Consider the following 21159-nt stretch of genomic DNA (forward strand, 5'->3'; position numbering starts at 1 on the left):
AGTATCTTTCATAGTAGACATCATAATATTGGCAATCATTCAGACAGATGAAATCTATTTAAGTTCATTTATAAATACTTAGTTTATATTTAGATTAAGGTGCGTTGCCAAAATCACGTGTATTGCAGCCAACGGTTAAAGAAACCCGCTGTCAGGTCATTGACTGAGGTGTCTAGAATTTTGGAAAGTAACCAACATCACCGAAAATATAATTCATAGGAAATACGTCGTCTGGGACATCACTGTTATCTGCCCTTTCGACGATCAGTCGCTCCGTTTGGTTCCGTACCAAGAAAAACAAATTAGTCTCCATCCCGTTGCAAAAAACATACATGCAATTTCAGTGCAATAATCCTAGAAAAGGAATTTGAAAGTCTTAGTGATATTTTTACTTTTGCCGTTCTTATAAGGCTACTTAGGAATTAACGAAAATGTATTAGAACTTCTAGTGTCTTGTGACAGCCGATTCAATGAATAAATGCTTAAAGTTCCTGTTTGCAATTGAGTTTGTACACCAAGTTACGAACAACGAATAATACACAAGCGACTCTTAATAATTACTAGCTATAGTTATGTAAAAACCGAAAATATAAGGAAAACAACACCATAAAAGAATACACCCACCACAATCATCATACAAATAGCTTTGGAGAAATGCAAATACAAAACTGGAGTAGACATGAGCATTATTCAAATGTAATGAATATAGACGAAGCGTATCATTCGACCATCCTTGAACTCGATATGATCGAACTAAATATATTTTTAATAACATCGATCCAAGGACGGCAACGTTTATAAACACAGTCACTGCCAAGGCTGCGGTGAAAAACATACGATTGTTTATTATCATTTTAGAATCAAAGCGCCGTCACATCATTCGTAAAGTCCTGGAGCCTCTCACGTGGTTTGGCACTCGGCCAAGACCAGCATCCTAATTTTTACGAGCGTTGCAGTTTTAAGTTTCTAAGTAAAAGTTGTTTTCTGCGGCTTGCAGTTGAACTGTGTGCCAAAAATGTTCGGGCTTCTTAATCAGCGCTCTGTGATTCGACTATAAAACATTTTGATGGAGACACCGTTGAGTCACGTTTGTAGTAATAGAATAAAACGTACTGCATTCGCCCGCAGTGCATTTCTGCTGCATCATGATATAAGGAAACAGTTTTTCTAGAACTTATCGTGCAAAAACAACATTCGGTATTTACCAATTTACCATGAAATAATCATAGTCTTGGCTAATGGTTACTTCATAGATGATATCAATAAATCAAATATACTACATAGTTTACGAGGCATTATACTTATACTTAGACCTTACAGAAACACAGTACTGACATAATCATCTACATCCCGAACGAAAATGTTATTTACAAAAAGACCACATTTACACAATTCAACATGACCTTACAATTTCCCGTCTCAAGACCAAACATCTGCCACCAACTAGTCCCGATTATAATTAAAAAGTAAAACCCTCAATCCAGCGATACTCACGATATAATCAGTAAGCACCGACACTCAACGACAGGTTCCAAGATTGGGATCACGGCAACATTGTATCCAATTACATGTAGCGTGAATATTAAAATTTGTTTTCGATCCCCTAATGACAACATATAGCACACTTCAAAGCTCCCTTACCTTTATGGGCCCTCTTCACGACGGGCAGCGTTGGCCCAACAAATGATCGTCGATGTTGGTCTCCATTACGATAATTATCAATAAACATCTACAATAATGGCCGATTATAGACATTTAGGGCCACTATCGAGATTGCCTCTACTCGTCCAACGCTGCCTATAGTCAAGAGGGCCCTTAACGCGCTATTCCCCGAACATTTCTAAGTATTACCGGGTAATGTCAACGTCGGAGGATATTGTTTTCGCAAACATTATGATACGGGCTTATAGACTACAGGCCCATGTTGAAAAAATTATGGGTCATTTGACCCACCACCTGACCTATCTAGAATGATATAAGAGCATAAAATAATAAGATTCAGCACTATGACGACACTCGTAAGCTGTCCACCTGAGTGCAGATGAGAATTCGAAAGTTCAGGTAGAGATTTTCTCCCCTTGTCTCCATGATTTTTGTACGGCGTTGCGGAATAATGGCTTAAAAGCAGTATAGAAATAGTATGACACAGATGCCGTACAAAAATGGTGGTCCACAAAGTCGGAATTTATTTTTATTTTTCGAAAGTTGCCGGGGTAAATTTGGTCATTTGATTTTGTACGGCATCTATGTCATACTATTTCTATACTACTTTTAATCAATTATTCCGCAACGCCGTACAAAAATCATGGAGACAAGGGGAGAAAATCTCTACCTGAACCTTCGAATTCTCATCTGCACTCAGGTGGACAGCTTACAAGTGACGTCATAGTGCTGAATCTTATTATTTTATGCTCTTATATCGTTCTAGATAGGTCACGTGGTGGGTCAAATGACCCATAATTTTTTCAACATGGGCCTGTAGTCTATTAGCTGCCCACGCGACATTTAATAAAAGTACGCGGTAGATTATTTTCGGTGTTTATAATACAGTCAGCTTACCTTAAGTGAATTTAAATGGAAATGAAATTGCGAATTATGGAGGCGAAAATGTATGTACGTACTGTTAATTACTTCCTTACTGTTTCTCTCATTTACAATCGTCAAAATAGGCAATGTTAATTGGGATTCATATCGACATACTTTATCAATCGGCATGTAATACCAATTAATATTCTGTTAATTCATCTCTTGGTATCGTAACTCATTAATTCAAACATTGGTTAACCACATCCTTTTGGATCGAGCCAATTTTAATATGAGGAAAAAACATATAAGTCAAATAAGTCAAACTTATGCGTAAAAATCGAGTTAAAAGCGGTAATTTCTTGGAAGCAATGTAAAATAACTATTTGAGGTGCTAACCATGTCACGGTCTAAACACTAAGCACTTAAAATATCTATTTTGTTTATGTAAACTATTTTGAGACTAACAAATTATAAAGTGGTTTTTAAATTTTAACAGTTATATTGTTATTTGTACTTATCAATATTTGTGTTGGAATTACCAAATTATTCTCCGTATGTAGCTAGATTTAAAATAATATTCTCTCAATGTAGAATAGTATATAGGTAAATTTAAAATAAAATATGTATGGGAACTTTACCAGTGTTGAATTTTCCTCGTTTAGTGGAATTTGAAGCCACACCTTTTTAGTTTATGTATATTTTATGGTAGTTAGTATGTTTCCAAGTTACCAAGTTAGTAGTGTTTCATTGGTATCAATTCACTTAATTTTTAATGTCAGCTAATGTTTTGTTTCAAAGTCGCTTTAAGGTGATGAATTAATTTTTCTAACATTTACGGCCCTTTTTAAACCTTCGTAATTTTTATATTATTAAAGTTGTCGTGATGAAAATTCTTGACAAGAAAGTTCAATAGTAACACAATACGTCTACCGTTTTAGAAACATGATTCCATGATATTTTCTCGATAGAAAAAAAATACAAAGTTCTCATTGTTATTTTTTTATAATCTCTGGCATCTTCAAAATAACAAACGTAAAGTTACGACTTTTTGGATATTAACTATAAAATATACAACCTATACGTCTACCGATTTAGAATTTTGAAATATGCGATGGTTTTGAAATAAACAAGAAATACTTGAAATTAGCGCGCGACCAGCCAATATAGCGAGAGCCGCCCTGTACCTTCCTACCCCGATCGCTGCACGAGTCATTCCCGCTACGGCCGTCACACGGGGAACTTGTGTCGCTCGCGCAATCGTAAAAAAGGGTGACAACACGATAAGACAAAATGAGACAAATGGGGACAATAAAGAAAATAAGAAGAAGAAGCATAAAGGTTGGAGGAAAAAGAATGTTTACAATTGGAACAAATTAATGAAGTAAGTTGGTTTTATTTTAAATTTGATGATAATTGTATTATAGACGATGTTTTATATGTACCCCTGTTTTAAGTACATAACGAATGTGTAAGATTTTTTCATTTATAGCATAGATAATCTTTTCAGAAATCCGGAATCCAGAAGGAAAATAAACCCACTGATTGTTCACAATGTGAACCCACTCCTTCGTAAGTACCTTTATTCAGTCAAAAATGTATGTTATCAACGTTCTACTGGTTTTATCGCATGATTCCATTTTTAGCAAAAAGCAACAAAGTGCAAAGAAATAAAAAATCATGGTGAACTTAGTGGAAGTATGGCGGACATAATATGGAACAGGAGCTCATTGGAGTAGTATTATATTTAAAAAAATACGAAATAATTTCAAGAATTACATTTCTTAGAAGGTGGTAGATAAGTATGTTGTATAAAGAATTTGATGTTGATATTTATTTCATTTATACTTACTACACCTGTGCGGGAAATTGCTTAGTAATAAAACAGGTTTATATTCATATTTACATAGTAATGTGAGTTTTCATTTCGAAAAATTTTGTGTAAGTATATTAAATTGAGTTCCTGGGTGATCTGGAAACACAATTGGGCCCGGAAGATGGCGCTGAAGTCACTCCTCCTAATGACATGAACCGATTTGGATGAATATTTGTGTGCACATTTCATTTTTGTGGGATGATTGGTTGATTCGCTTTCACATTAGCTAATATTATGTATTTTTGTTGAGAAACTTAATTTAATGTTTATAATACATTATTATTGGTATAAATAAGCCAGTGTTCGTCTCACATTGCTGTACCTGCCTACCTACCCTACCAGGGCCTTACTTTGTTCTGGCTATTTTATTTTGATTATTTGTAATGAATAATTACAATTATAATAGAGTGCAAAAAATAAATACATGCGTCAATATATTTTGTGTTTTTTTAAACAATTTTTTTATTTAAAAAAATATCATTCCGACCGCGGCTTTGCCCGCGTGGAATTAGGTTATATCGTGAATCCTGTTTTATCCCACAGAAGTGTTCAGTTCGGATAAAAAGTATCCTATGTGTAAATCCAGGCAATTAGCTATATTTTATCAAAATTGGTAATGTAGTCTTGACGTGATTAAGTAACAACTAACAAAAAAATATACAAATTAACATCCAAAGTTTCGCATCAGTTTTACTGTATTGGTGATATCTTCCACTCTTGACTTTGACTGAGAAGAATTAGGGTTTATAACTTCTTTCAGAAATAGTACCTTTCATTTCTGGGCATGATGTAATATCTACGTCAGCATCAAATTCTATCTAAATCAATTCAGTAGTCCGCGTTATTGAGTACCATTTCATTTTTTCAGAGTAACAATATTTTTTGTTATTTTAAAGATTATTTATAACCTGTATTATTTTGTAATAAAGTAAACATTACGAAATAATAATAATTATTAATAATGTCTAAGTAGTTGTTGGAAAGAAGATTATTTGTTTATAAGCAAGAAAATAAAACCAATAAATCAACAATTGAATAAATGTATAACAATATTATAACTGTATGACGACTCCATACATGTTTGTCCCGAGTCGGCCAGCGGCAGCGCGGCGAGTTTGCAATGAATGACTTCGCGTACACCGGCGTTCGCGATAGCGAGCTATTAGACTCCGCCCGCCAAGCAGTGGATTTTTTTTTGTGTATCGTCTTAAGTGATAAAGCCGGCATTTTTGCAGTGTCATATATTATGTTTTTATACTGTATTTGTTTCATCGATCGCCATTTATAAAATGAATACGATGTTAATTTTATTACTGCTATAGCCTTATCAGTAAGTAGTAAATAAAAAGTTACTATGGCAAGCTTATTTCGACTGCAACTTTCCAAACATAATCAAGTTTATAAAATCACTAGCGGTCCGCCCCGGCTTCGCCCGTGGTACCTACATGTTTAAACTATCCTATCTCTCAAGTTGGATCGAACTGCACATGGTGTGCGAATTTTATTATAATCGGTTAAGTGGTTTAGGAGTCCATTGAGGACAAACATTGTGACACGAGATTTATATAGATAAGATTTAGCAGCATTAAAATATACGAACCAAATTTGCACGTCCGTTCAATTCATATATAATGTAATTTAGACTCGAGAACATGTCCCAAAAATTGCGCATTGGAATGAACAACAATTCTTTATTTGCTTCATTTAACAAATACACTGCGTCTATAATAAATTTTGGGCAAATAAAGATGCATATCTAGTACCGAGAACTAAGTATGACGAACCTTTGTAATGGCAATGTTCTCTACGCCCAAGTCCTTATTCCGTCGTATCTAACAGATATTCTGCTAAAGTTAAATGTTGTAAGTCCCTTGGTGGTTATACGAATGTGGACTTTGTATCTTGAAGATAGGGACGATTGATGCGGGTAGCGCGACAAAAGTTGTGCGTTAGATTTTTCGCGAATTTCGTGTTTTCGGTCAAAGCCGCGACCTTGAGGACGGTCGGCGCGCCCTTGACACTACGGTCAAACCACGTACTCCATAACGTATGGCGAGAATTACGCACACCGCATACATTCGCCTACATCAATGTAGACGCTGACAAAATGCATTATGAGATCGTGAGTACAGTGTATTTATTGCAAGTGTGAATCAGGAAACGGACTTCCGTTGTAAGGCGCTATTGGTGTGAATGTGATATTATAATTTATTATTGCATTATGTCAGAGTTACCGCCTCCTTGCGGGGACATTGCACGATGAATTTCAAGTACAGTACTGGCAATTTCACTTATATATTGCCATGAATTATCATGTTTAAGACCATCGTTCGTTTTGACAAAGTATGCACATATTTTAATACACAAATTCCTAACATTTTTACCACGCTACATAATAATATAGCGGAATTTGCAGAAATATCTAAATACAGGTTTGATTTTCTGATTAGCTGAACAATCTCCAACAATATCCAGGTATACCTCGTTCAATAACGAAAAAAATATCGATATATTTATCGTTATCTATATACCAAACACTACCTAATCCTACTAATGCTAATTCCTATCCTACTATATAAAATAATATAATATAAAATATTATAAATGCGAAAGTTTGTGAAGATGGATGTGTATGTGTATGTTTACTAATTCACGCAAATACTACAGAACCGATTACAATGAAATTTAGCACACATATAGAGGGTAACTTGGATTAACACTTAGAATAGGTTTTATGCCGGAAATCCCACGGGAACGGGAACTATGCGGGTTTTTCTTTGAAAACGCGGGTGAAGCCGCGGGCGGAAAGCTAGTTTAACCTATTCCTTAAATGTTCATTAAGTTTGTGAGCTCTGAAACAGATCGGTCCAAAAACTTCAAGCGTGTAATCCAAAGTTTCCTTAAGGCCTAACCCTGTATTAGTTCAGGGATAAGACAAACCCTTACAAGAATTATCTAACTTTACCATACAATTAACTGTTTGGGCCATATATAAAAATTAAGTTTGAATTGTAATGTTTATGTCGCAGGCAAATTGTACAATTTCCTCTGTTTACAAACGGCGGTTGTCACTTTAAAAACGCTAGGCATTTTGTTATAATATGTCGAGAATTCGTAATCAAGATAAGGATAAGGGGGTGGGTTAGGTTAGGTTCTTGTTTTTAAAACTACACAGAAATAGGTAGTTTTAAAAACAAGTACCTGACCTAACCCACCCCCTTGTCCTCTTTTATTAAGTTATAAAATTTGAAATATAAATTTTAAGTTTTGTCTGTATGTTTATCGTTACACATTTTCGCCTAACCCGCTCAACACGTGTGAGCAAACTTTGATGTTAAAGTTAATTGAAACTTGATTATAAACGATACTGAATCTGATTTGTATTTGTGTGTTTTATTAAAATTTAAAATGCTTTCTGTCTTACAAAATTCACTTTGTACCTACACTTGATACATTGAACTAGTTTTACAATCATTAAAACTATTTCCACAACATTTTTAGGACGAATATTTTCTGGGACATTTTCAAACAAACTAGAATCTCTTTGTACTAAATATAAATCGTGTATTTACAACAATAATCCATTTACTTACAACTGTTGCCAAATAATTTTATTTGATGTAAATCGTAACCTAGTAATCAATCAATCCAACTCAGTCTATAAATATAATAACAATGAATTTTAAACGCTATTATATTAAATCATATATTTAAAATTCTCATATCTTTTAATATAACAGCAACAAACACATCAAAAACGATGTTACTTATCTGGACACAAATTGGTAAGATCTTCACCATTTGTCCGCTCCATATTTTGATCAATATTACCCTAATTCCGATCCTAATAACATAAGAAGATACAGAATTGTTTATCAAAGAGCTGCCTTATTACATCCATAAGTGAATGATAATGAAATCCATAATCTACAATTTCAGACTGCCTCTCTAAGGTCATGCACCCTTCCCAATATCGACCAAACCTAACTACCTACAACCATACCTTTCACAAACTGCACACATCCCACTAAATCAATACAAACAGCAAGCAAACAACAAACATTAACCGAGTAAATAAAGAAAAATGAAAATACACAACGGTACATATGTAACGTTTGCACACGTAAGCAAAAACTGCAAACGCTGGCTAGCACAAAAACGCGTCTGCGATCTAATGAAGAACTGTAAGGGCGTGTATTAATTAGCCGACGTTCAGCGGCGCGTGCGCACGCTATGTGGCGCCGAGCGGTGGCCACGATTTGAGAGATTGCTGGGATAAAATATAGATAAAGATTTAGTAAAGAAATGCTGTTTATAGACAACATAAAGTACTGTATAGACTGTAACTACCGTAAGTAGGATTATTTGGTACTGTCGCAATCGTAGGTAAAATAGGATTTAGGATGGATGCAGTATGGTACCGCAATTTATTACCTTCTCTAGTAATCGTAATACATGTATCTAATCGTTTAGACTTTAGAGGCTTTCTGTGAAGTGATTTTATGAAGAAATGTATTTATATTTATAATATTCTCAAACAACATGTTGGCTAACATTGCCGCTATGTACACATAATCCTTAAAAATATTTAACAAAAAGATCACAAAAAAACACAATCCAATTTACGAAATGTCACACAATTTTAAACCACAACATTCGCCGCAGGAAGTCTATGCATATTAATTTAATTATTTTTCGAGGAATACGCGATTAACAATAACATGTAAAATGTCCACAATTTCCATACACCATGGCCACACTAAGTGAGCTATTCTAGACTCCGATACGGTTCGAAAGGAATTAATGGCCTGTGATCATATTCAGGCCTTTGACTTTGACTAAAATTGTACTTATTAACGTAAATTTTACCTGATTTACTGCCTGATAGATGCAAACAAGCACCATAGATCGTTGAATTAATTTAATTTCAAGCGTCTTTTGAAGGCTACGTGTAATTACATATTAATTAACTAAGAGGCAATTGTTGTGAATATAAAGTTGGAATAGATTACTATTCCAATTTGAAAAATTTAAATTGCTATGAGTCTCGTACGTATTTAAGCGATTTTTCTGTTTGGATCTGGATGAAAAAATATATCGTTGCTTTTGTAAAATTCAGATTTGTAGAACGTATGTTTAATTGCGATACGTGCAATGTGAGTTGTGTGACTCGGGTGAGAACCGTTAAGTAAGATATTCTACCACTAATTTTATGTTTTAATTTAAGTCTGACTGGATCACATTAACATCTCGTTGTAAAAGCTTTTACATGAGTTTAAGCACTACTATACTAATCTTAAGATTTAACTCAAAATTACTAGACAGACTTTATCATTTTACCATTAGAAAGCAAAACCTTTTTTCCCCCTGCTAACAGAAACCTATTGAAATTCAATCAACCATAATCAACTAGCAAACGTAAACAATAAATACCAAAAAAAACAATTGACTATCGCTCCCTCACCGACGAGTGTCCACAAGAAAGCAGCACGCATAACAAACATGACCAACTAGGGCGAGCAGCTGGCCCATGGGACGGTCCAGTGGCCGCCGCATATGGGATGTGGCGCCTTGCGTGCTAACGGAGCCAGCGTGGCACGTGCTAATGCTTAGTTGTTATGCAAGTGCCTAGTAGTTAGACGTTAGATGAGAGGTATATTTTTATGACAGAACAAGAAAGGTTGAGTCTGCTAATGTTAAGTGGTGTTGGCGAGTGAGGCGTATAAACATGGTCACACCAATCAATGAAAATTTTGAGTAGGTAAAAAGGATGCAAAAATTAACATTATTCATAAATTATAAGCAATTCCATTCGATATACATTATTAGCAAATAACGAATTTCATATTTGTTATTATTTAATATTAATTTATACTTTCTTCTAGTTCTGTACGTATTATTTCAAATTCTTCTTTTAAAAAGTAAATCTCAAATAGTATCTACGTGTACTATACAGTCCCCAAGAACCATAACCGCAAAAAACCGAACCTTATTTCCTGAAAATCATTTCCCAAAAAACTACCGTGCATACACGGTACAGTCAGCAAACTAATCGCCGGCCACTGACTGATAGCGAGTCACCGAGACCGGCTTATCGTTCAATCACTGCTAAAGTATAATCTGCGATACAAAAACACATTTCAAATTACCCGCCGGCAACACATAATTAACTTTATTATGTTCAATAAAATCGGATATTGTTTGTACGGTCAGATACGATAAGTATTGAATTATGTTTTATATGAGAAAAAGTAAGTTAGGAATAAATTTTGAAGTAGTGTAGTAGGCTATCCGCTCGTATTAGTAAATTCAACGATTAACAATTTTAAAGTTAATGAAAATAAGATCTTTATTCATTTATCATTCCATACATAGATAGGTATGTATGGAATGATAAATGATGGAATTAATTCGTATAATATGATATGAATACTAGATTCTTACTCTGTGTTTTGTAATTATCACAAACAGTGACAAACTAATTCGATATGCAGTTAATGCACTTCAACAAAATAATATTATTCACCATACAACATCCTTCCTCATTACCCTAAGTATTGCCAACATAGCAAAGTTTTAACAAACCCAACCCCTTCAGTGTACAGCCAACATAACAAACATATATTAATAACAAACCAATACGATGTGTGCCACCTCATGTCGTTCAACTTCCAGCGACAATTGTCTCGGTTACGCAAGAGGAAGCGCGGATTTAACCCGGGAACGCTCCCGATATAGAGTTGCCGGGACAAAGCGTCGGCCGATGGACGCCGCTCGCCCACCGGGCCGTCTGTCACACCGTACACACTACTAGCCGATTTCTATATTTGTATTTAAGTTACAATATACAAATTGTTGCAGAAATATAGTTGCGGTATAATGAATATAAATATGTGAATGAATAAGGAAGAATGAGCAATGATTTAGTTGTAGTAATTTGGATAACTAATTAAACTTAATACTAAGTTTTTGTAACAAAGGCCTACTTAAACATTACTAAATTGATAAACTAAAAATAACTGTATCAAACATTACGAAGTTCTTAGAGATTTTTTAAATGTCATTGTTTTTATTTCAATAGGGAAATTGTTATTGCTTCAAATTGATATTTTCTAACGAGCCCCTTCGTAATCACCGCGTATGTAATTGCGCCAAATTATCGAAAAAACAGCAAAACAATGTAAAACGTAGCAAGAAATCTGTTATCTTTCTTGCTTGCTTTTCAATAGAATAGCAACTTAATTACAATTATTAGCTGCTACCGGAGCGTATAAACAAAATGATTTATAGTAAAAATTATAAAAAGATAGAAAAAGTTTTGTTAATTAAATAGCATACTAATCTATGAAGTAATAATCTATTGAAAAATGTAAATAAGTTTTGTTATCTAACCTTCATAAAGTTTTATATAAAAAAAGCAGTTGCGTGTTAGTTCAGTTTAGAACACTATACTTTTCTGCGCTTAGTTCGTCTTAGTTGCACAATTATATCGGAATATAGTCATATCACGAATTCGTTTTTCGAACTACACAAACAATATTCTGGTAAGTATAGATAAAGAACAAAAAAAAACTATTGATAAAGAACTGCCAGTACACAATACAACCATTAAAAATAATACCAAAATCCAAATCACTTTCAAAGAAATATCATTAAGAACATTACACTCCGGTGTAACGGACGGCCAGGTTAAACGGCCAGATATTTCTGTCCAACATCCAACACGTATGCCGCAATCTGACGCGACACTCGCCCAAAATCAGGAAACGTTGCGTCACAACACACAGTCAGGTCTTAATGAACATTTCATGTCGAACTAAGCTTACCCCGTGACGATTTTTACACAAGTCATAGCATTAATCAACTAACATCTGTACTTTCTATTATAAAGCTCAAGAGTTTGTTTGTGTGAATGCGCTAATCTCAGTAACTACTGGTCCGATTTGAAAAATTATTTCGGTGTTAGAAAGCGCATTTATCGAGGAAGGCTTATAGGCTATAATATAATATATCATCACGCTAAGACCAATTACAGTAGCGGAGCACTGCGGGTAAAATATGTATTTAACCCGCAGTGCTCCATTATGTATTTTGGTATTTATTCCTCTATTGTTCCAAAGGTTGTCTGGAAGAAATCGCTCTAAGCGATAAGACCGCCAATTGTACTTAGTGTAAGTTATATTTAAGTGTTTGTATTTCTTGTTTTGTTTACTTTAAGTGCAATAAAGTATTTATAAATAAATAAATAAATAAAAATATATTTTAGTTCATTAATATTCAACTCGATCTACTAGCTAGGGATTGAAAATCCACCATCGACGACGACGTTTTGGGTACATAACTAAAATAGATGTAAGCATACAGCTGTCTTCAAAACTGTTTATCTTAGACTATTTTAACGAAATATCATTTTGGAAAAGTTAGAAATTGTCTTTTAACTTTTGAAACAGCTGCAGCTGCGTTTCTGAAGTACATGAATGTGTCAAGTTGTTATTGTTATGAATGGTATCTTCATAAAATTCAAAGACCAGTGCTATATAATGCTACTTAACATTGAACAAAGAAAATATTTCGATATCTTTAAATAATTACATATGTAGCACCTGAACCTATGTCTTAACCTATATCTTGAGTAACAAATCCATTTGTTTGTAATAAATCAACAACATTCCATGAAACACATCTCATACAAAATCAAAATCCATACTTTCTCTGTCATTTTGCTTAGTTTTAAGTATCATAATATAAGATAATGAAAGTATAAAAATTATGTAGCGAATATCAAATTTCCATCATCATGCCGGCAAACATCTGTACTAGTACGAATGGATATTGGTGCAGGTCCACAATCCTCTTTACTTTCTGCCCCATAAAAAAGTTATATTATTTCCGTATTTGACTCTCGTCATCTTACAACCCTACAAGCAGCATAACGACAAAGGCTACGAGCATTCTAAGGGCTCATCTCCATAGATACTGCTTTTCGAATCGGTGGTAAATGTTAAAAATGTTACGACGATTCAATAGTGCTTTTATAAGAAGTGTAATTGAATAAATATTTGAGTTTGAGTAATACTGGAGGTATTACCTAGTGGAAAAGTGGGTTTGGTACTGCGTTAGTCCTATACAAACGCAGTACTCACTATTCTTCTCGAACCTAGACCACCAATATCACATTTCAATATCACCGGCAATGTGAAGGCCGGTCGTTTGCCGTCTGCGCTGTCTCGGCGAGGTCAAGGTGACAGCGGCCTGCCGCTGACAATTCAGGGAATAAAATCCCAGTTACCATGATATAGAGCACTGGAGATGGTATATGGAGAACACAGAATAAAGAATAATTGCAGAATGAAGAAATATGCCTAAAGAAAATACTTCATTTTAAAAATCAGAAAGACTTGCGTAACAGACTCAAACGGGACGGTATGAACAAAATGTAAAAAAAATACCTACTTCACGATTCCTACCAAATACAACCTTACATAAAACCATATGCCAGAAACAACATCCAAGTCCCTCATTTACAGATCTAACAATTACATATGCCTCCCGAATTTTTATCTATACTTCTATACTAATATTATAAAGAGGAAAAGTTTGTAAGTATGTATGTATGTATGTATGTATGTATGGTTTTCACGCATAAACTACTGGACCGATTTCAAAAATTCTTTCACCATTAGAAAGCTGCATCTTTACTGAGCAACATAGGCTATATTGCATTTTGAAAAAAAATAGAGATCTTTACCAAAAATGCAATAATGTAACCCAAGGTGTAAAAAATTCCTCAATAAAAGTTCTGTCATCGCGTGCGCTGCGGAATCTATGGAAGATAGAACAAAAAAATGTTCTACGGTATTATAGAATGGATCAATATCTACAAGAAAGTCCGCGATACCATATGTCCATCTTCAGTAGTTATGTTACTACAACAACTTTTTTACGTTTTCAAAGTAAATAGAAGTGCCGACAGTAATCAAACCATGTTATCCATACACATATATTAATCCTTATCCCATTAAATGATGTTTTATTATAGACTGTTTCAATACCAGCAAAATACTTTTTAAATGAAAAGAATTGGATATTCCATTCAAAAGATATAACGAATTTTTAAAAGTGTCAATCTACAGAAAATAGTAGGTATACTGTTCGAGCAGGCCGTAGTGCGGGACGGGGTAAAGGTGATTTTTATGTGATTAAAAATTAAACCTATAGTCAATAGTCAGGGCATTGCTAGTTTTTAATAATTAAGTAAATTCTCGTAACTTTTTACATAATCGTTGTAAAACCGTTATCTATACAACTTCTATACTAATATTATAAAGAGGAAAGGTTTGTATGTATGTATGTATGGTTTTAACGCATAAACTACTGGACCAATTTTGATGAAATTTGGCACAGATTATCTTTAGATCTTGAGAAAGAACATAGGCTACCTTTTATTGCGAAATATGTACCACGGGCGAAGCCGGGGCGGACCACTAGTAATTACTAAAATCACTACATAATATTCAAGAAAAGCGCAGCTCCACGTCTGTCCGTCTATAAATTAGTATTTTGCCGCGTCTGCTCGAGATAAACTCAAAAACTACTTTACTACATATTTTCATACAGTTTTCACCAATACCATTTTTCGATAAAGATACCTAATTTGTTAAGGGCCGATTTTTCAAACAAAAAGCGATAATATTAAAATGTCACGTAAACTGTCAAATACGGACAATTAGAATACGTTTTTAAAATGGTAGTTTTATACATTATTCGACGAATAAGTTTTAACAAAGGATTGAAAAATCAGCCCTAAATTTATCTTTACCCTATCCAGATATTTAAATCCCGATCAGAGTACGAATATTGAGTTAATCAACGGAGGTACCTACCGGCGCCTTTCATCTCTCGCAGAGGTCACAATGAGGCCCAGACTCCAATCCTGGACCTTTGTGCTCGTTTGTTAGGCCGTGCTTTATGTTATTTCAAGAGAGGTGGGAAGTATTCTTTGATATGTGCTTTTTATATCACTTGAAATACCTAAAAGTTTTTGTTTTTTGGGATGTAATTATGGATTACTGTCTTACAGAATGAAAATTAAAATCGATGATATTTCATATGGTAATTACGCAGTTTTAACAGAACAAGCGTCATAATAACATAACCCATTAAATGATAAAAAAGAGTGTGTACCGAGCACATGCGTCAGAAGTGAAACTTCTTTGGCTAAATTCAAAGATACCAAAATCGTCGCCTTACTCCATATTGCCATGACCTTGAAAATTTACTCTCAACACATCTAAAGAAGTTTCACTTCAAAAACAATAGATAAAATAATTAATAAACTACCAATAGCCAAACGCACACACACACTGACAGTAATCCATACAAATTTGCGTCAAATTAATTCTCCAGTCAAAACAAATAAAAACCAAACACTCCGGTTATCTTCACAATTCATTTCGTGTCACGGATGAAGCTCATAAATCTGTCACTATGACCCGATGAATTATTTCAAACTTTCCTCACACATGTAGGAGATCCATCAAAAGAATTATCACCGTCTTATCTATAACTAGCTGCGTCCCGCGGTTTTAGCCACGTAAATGAGTTTTTCCGTTTAATCCAAATAATCGTAATCTTTATGAATTGTAAGAATAAAAAGTTACTTATTACACACAGAAAAGACAGACAGACTAAAATTGTAAAAATTACTATTTTGGTATATGTTTTTTACCTTTTATTCATCCATAATTTGTATTTAGTAAAAAACGGTTATTTTAATATTACAAATAGACACTCCAATTTCCTCTTTACAATTTTATTTTTGGTATAAATATAGACAATTTTATCTACACTAATATTATAAAGAGGAAAACTTTGTTTGTTTGTTTGATTGTAATGAATAGGCTCATACACTACTGGACCGATTTTAAAAATTCTTTCACCATTCGTAAGCTACATTATCCACGAGTAATATAGGCTATATATCATCATGCTAAGACCAACAGGAGTGGAGTAATGCGGGTGAAACCGCGCGGCACAGTTAGTCTATAATAAGCCGTAACATTTGACGAATCCCCATCGCGTGAGTTACTTCTTTGAACTTATCTAAGGAACACATGAAAGAAAAATAGTTTCTTAATTGAGACTCACCAACGCTGTGCAGCAATTTATTACTCAATTATAATGTCCAATATTTAATTAAATAATTTTAACACGCTCGTGGTTTACAATTAATATCAAAAAGCTTCGCTAGAATATAACTTTTTATTTGTTACTAGCTTAGTTACTAGCAATAAAAGGTAGCCTATGTTCTTTATCAGGGTCTAAAGATTGTCTGTGCCAAATTTAATCAAAATCCATCGAGAGATTTAAGCGGGAAAGCGTAACAGACAGACAGATTTACTTTCGCATTTATAATATTATTAGGGATAGTAGGGATTGTTAAAACTTAAATAACCACAAAAAATAAAATCTTTTTAAATACAAAAATACATGTTAATTTTAAAGAGTTCATTCCAAGAAATAATTAAGGGCCTAACCGCTAAAATCGACACCATGTAAAATCCCCGGAGGCTATTTGTCTCTTTTTGAGTTAAATGGCTTTCTCGTGTTGTGAAACAGTTGTATTAAATGCATGCAGTTAAAAATAAATACTTTAAAACGAAATTCTTATAATAAGAAGCAGATTCCTATCCCTATTATTTGATAGGTACAAAATAGTTGTATCACATAAATGCAAATAAAACATATACATTTCAAATATATTAGAAGATAATACACAGCGTTGTACTCTAACCTCTATGTTTACGACTATAACAAAGTCAATAAATTGAAACCTAAATTACAAGTACAGTTAACCGAACGCCAACCTTACCATTACCACCATTACGTAAACAGCGGCGCGTTCAATAAAAAAAAACAAAAAAAGTGTCCTCAAAAACGCGCCGTCTCCAGCGTGTACTTTTTTTCCAATGATTATCTCACACTCGAAGACTCGGCAATTTCAAAATCCCTCGTTGGTTCGCGTTAATGAAGACAATCGACTTGAACAAATGATGCCGAGTGCACAGGTTGCGCGGAATCGTTCAATCTCCGCTCTGACAATTATTTCATCGTTAATAACGTATCTTACTCAATGTGTTGTTGCTTCGTTAAACCCGAATTGTGTTGAACGTAGGAATTTATTAAAATAAGACGTAATTATGATAAAACTTTCAAGATAATACCTACTAGATTGTTTCAATTATCCATGTGTATATCTAAAATATACAATCTCCAGTCACCTAAACGATTAAAATTAAGTAGCTGCTGCGTGATTAACTTTAAAACTTCACTCAAAAGCGATGCAGTTAGGTCAGTCACCTGCCTAATTAAAAAATGCATCCAAACTTTGATGTGAATGATAAATTACCTTTTTATACTGACATTTTATAACATCATTATATCATACATAAAAATGAGCGGCAGGGACGCGATGTAAACACAAACAGCGTTCGCGCCAAACTCTCGGAGTGCAACAAAAAAAAAGCGACTGCAAAAAGGTTCGCTGCGAGGCGCCAAAAAGCCGCCGCCATTCTTAGAATACGAGTGAATGAAAAAAGCCATAAACCCAAACCCGCCGAACGGTTTCACGAGCCGATGCACCGATATTGTTGAGAATTTAACAATTTGATAACATTTTTTCCCAGCTCCGACGAGACTTATCTGATTCGTGTGTATATGATCGATGCTGATTTGCTTTTAGCGATAATATAAGGTTATCGGCTTTTTTGTTATGGAACTGTGTAAACATTTTTAAAAGCTAGAAGTTTCGCCTCGATAGCGTATTGTTTATTTTGATTTTTAGACGATGGATGACCAGTCCATTTAACATGTATGTATAAGCTTATCAAGATTCTTCAATAAGCATATGAGAACCTTATTTAGTCGTATATTAATTGCGAACACACAAACAAGAATAGTTGGGAAGGAACAGGTGCATGTCTCAATGAAATACCTCGCTCAGGCAATATCTTTTTATATGTCATGCAACTATAAAAAAAAATAATTTTTCTATAATTAAACATATTCATATAGAAAGTGAAGCCACGTATAGGCAAGGCTATCAAAAAGATTCCACTATGGCATATTATGATTTATACGACCACTAACTTTTTACCAACGTTTCCATAGCAACACGTAAAATCCAGACCAGCGCAGCGAACAAAACAGTCGCTTTGTCGGCATCTGTCATTGTCCTACAATAACAAAAATTATTCATCACAACAAAAACGAATCCTCTTACCGGGAACGAGCCTCCAACTACCCTCAAAAGCTGGAGAACAATACCACCTATTGTACGTACGGAACCTTTAGAAAACTAAGCCTGAATGGGTGGCTATCTTATCTATTCTTAAACCGTGGACAATTGTTTAGATGCCATTGTAAAACAAACAGCCGAAGCGTCATTTATGACACTTCCTTTGCACGCAGCTGGTGCTAAAGGTGCAAATAGCCCGAAGAGCAAAGGTCGCATTGTTCCATATCTCCTTGTAATTACCATCACCTGTCTCGCCGGCCAACAAATCATTTTGTAAGTGGCAGTATTCCTTAATTGAAGGTTCGGCGCAACGCAAAAAGCATCCCTGTTTACATTCTTATCTCGGAAGGGTCCAAGATTTATCGATTCATTGCACATTCGAGTATTTATACGTTAAAATTTTAAATTCAATTAGGATCCGGTTATTAAACGTTAATTGGCCCCCGATAATTTGCCAAAATAAAGGAGTCCCTTGATTTATGGGTGTTTGATAAAATCATTTTAGAGGGTCCATAAACTTTATATAAAACTAGCGGTCCGCCCCGGCTTCGCCCGTGGTACATAATATTTACGTTTTCTCTACATAAAAACCATCCTCGTACTTCAAGGAATATAATAAAAAAAGAATGATCGAAATCGGTTCAGCCGTTCTCGAGTTATGCGCTTACCAACACATTTTGCGATTCATTTTTATATATAAGATGTAAGGAATTCCCATTATAGATATTCTTATCACCGGAATATCAATTATATGAGACCTTAATTAATTTAATAGTCTATTGCGGAGTGAATACTTATTTTATAATTGTTTTTATTCAACTCTGAAGGAATGATATAGAGAAAAATTTAATATAAATTTTATTTCACGCCACGCCAAACCAGTATAATATCAAAAGCAGAATTTACAAATTGCGTGATTATAACATACGGTCTTAGACGCAACAAGGAATCTATAGTTAATGAAATCTAAGTTCGTTATTATCTTTTAGACCCTCATCACAACAAAATTGTGACATGTTCTATTAGAATTGATTACGCTTTACGGTACCTACTTTAAAGATAAGTGGTAAGGTAGCCAAATCACCTGTACCACCTTTCTATGATTTTACAATATCGAAGTATTAACATTATAAAAAAAACATTAGAAATGTTCTGGAACAATTAGGAGGATAACGTTGAAAGGACTATTACTAAAGGGTTATAATTTTTTGCGAATACTAGTTAAAACAGCATTGAGCCCTTCCTTGCAAGCTATCAACCAACTTGATGAAATGAAATGAAATGAAATAATTTGATGCCCCTAGAAGATGACAGACACGAACAGCAAGAAAACCTAACATTCCAAGATCTTTCTAAATTATCTTACAGACAGACTATTATCGAATTGACCTATGAATGTTCAATCCTTAGAAAACAGGAACATCAGAAAAACTAAGTTCCAAGTTCCTCCCATACTATCTCGCAGACAGACTATTATCGAAGGAATTAACGTGTAGACGTTAACAATACCGCCAGCAGTTCATTAAACGCGACTCGAGCGTAATTATATCGCGGACACGGTCTGGCTCTCCGCCAAAACTACAACTTTTGCTATTATGGCAACAAGACTTATTAATTATTGCATAAATGGCCATGTACCGCGGAAACGTGGCGAGTACGTTTCACTGCGTCACCTCAATTTTTTACGCTCTTATGGGAATTGCGAAATTGTTTCACATTTTTTGCGGATCACCAAAATAGTTGACAGGTTTCTGTATTATGTTCTTGTGCGTGCTGCAAGATAATAACTTTCATATACTTGTGATGATCGTATGACAATGGCCTTATTTTTAAGTAGGTAAGTACACAATTGAAATTCCTAGTCATTTTATTAAGTTCTCCTGTAAATTATTCAAAAAGTAGCTGCTTTTATTTCATTATTCTATCCTCGTACAGTAATAATATTACCTTTAGCTTATTTCTAGATGCACCTTTTCACTATTTTTAATGAGTCTATGTAAAAGAAAAGATTTATTAACTAAACGATTACAATATAACATCGATTACCTACCCTGCCAATAAATTAAAACAAGGGAGGGCTGCACAAATACCTTGGTAAGTTGGTAACCTAAACTAAAAAATCCACATAAAAGTCTATGATCCCGTTTGGTCGGCATCATTGGTCGCCTGACCGACAGGTGATCGCGACCCTGTCGTTTACGACGGTATACGATTTATCGTGCCCGTGCCGTAATGAGTTAAACATTTTGTTAATCTACAGCCTTATGTCTTTTTAATACCCGCCTATTTTGACTTTTTGTGGCCTTCCCATCGTTTCCTGGTTTAATGAGATCTATTAGATTGTGGAACACATCACGCGACAAAGCAGGTGTTTCGGCCTGTCATTAGTTTTGACCTTCATTACATAGTATAGGTATGTATATTGTATAGGATTAGACATCGGATTATATGCACTAACAAAATG

At 34.4% G+C, this 21159-nt stretch overlaps 2 long non-coding RNA genes across 2 annotated transcripts in view; one reads left to right on the forward strand and one right to left on the reverse strand.

Annotated features, from left to right (window-relative positions):
• The window catches only part of LOC149484244 (uncharacterized), a 135245-nt gene that overhangs the window by 36734 nt on the left and 77352 nt on the right, over positions 1-21159 (reverse strand). The gene's annotated exons all lie outside the window — the stretch shown is intronic.
• Positions 3702-4590, forward strand: LOC149484245 (uncharacterized). The gene is made up of 3 exons (XR_016316339.1): positions 3702-3907; positions 4034-4095; positions 4170-4590. It is a non-coding gene; the product is annotated as an uncharacterized LOC149484245 (long non-coding RNA).

The sequence above is a fragment of the Colias philodice genome, chromosome 12 (assembly GCF_061535455.1).
Source record: "Colias philodice isolate Cphi_HAF_F1 chromosome 12, ilColPhil1 Martin Lab GWU primary, whole genome shotgun sequence".
NCBI classification, from domain to species: domain Eukaryota; kingdom Metazoa; phylum Arthropoda; class Insecta; order Lepidoptera; family Pieridae; genus Colias; species Colias philodice.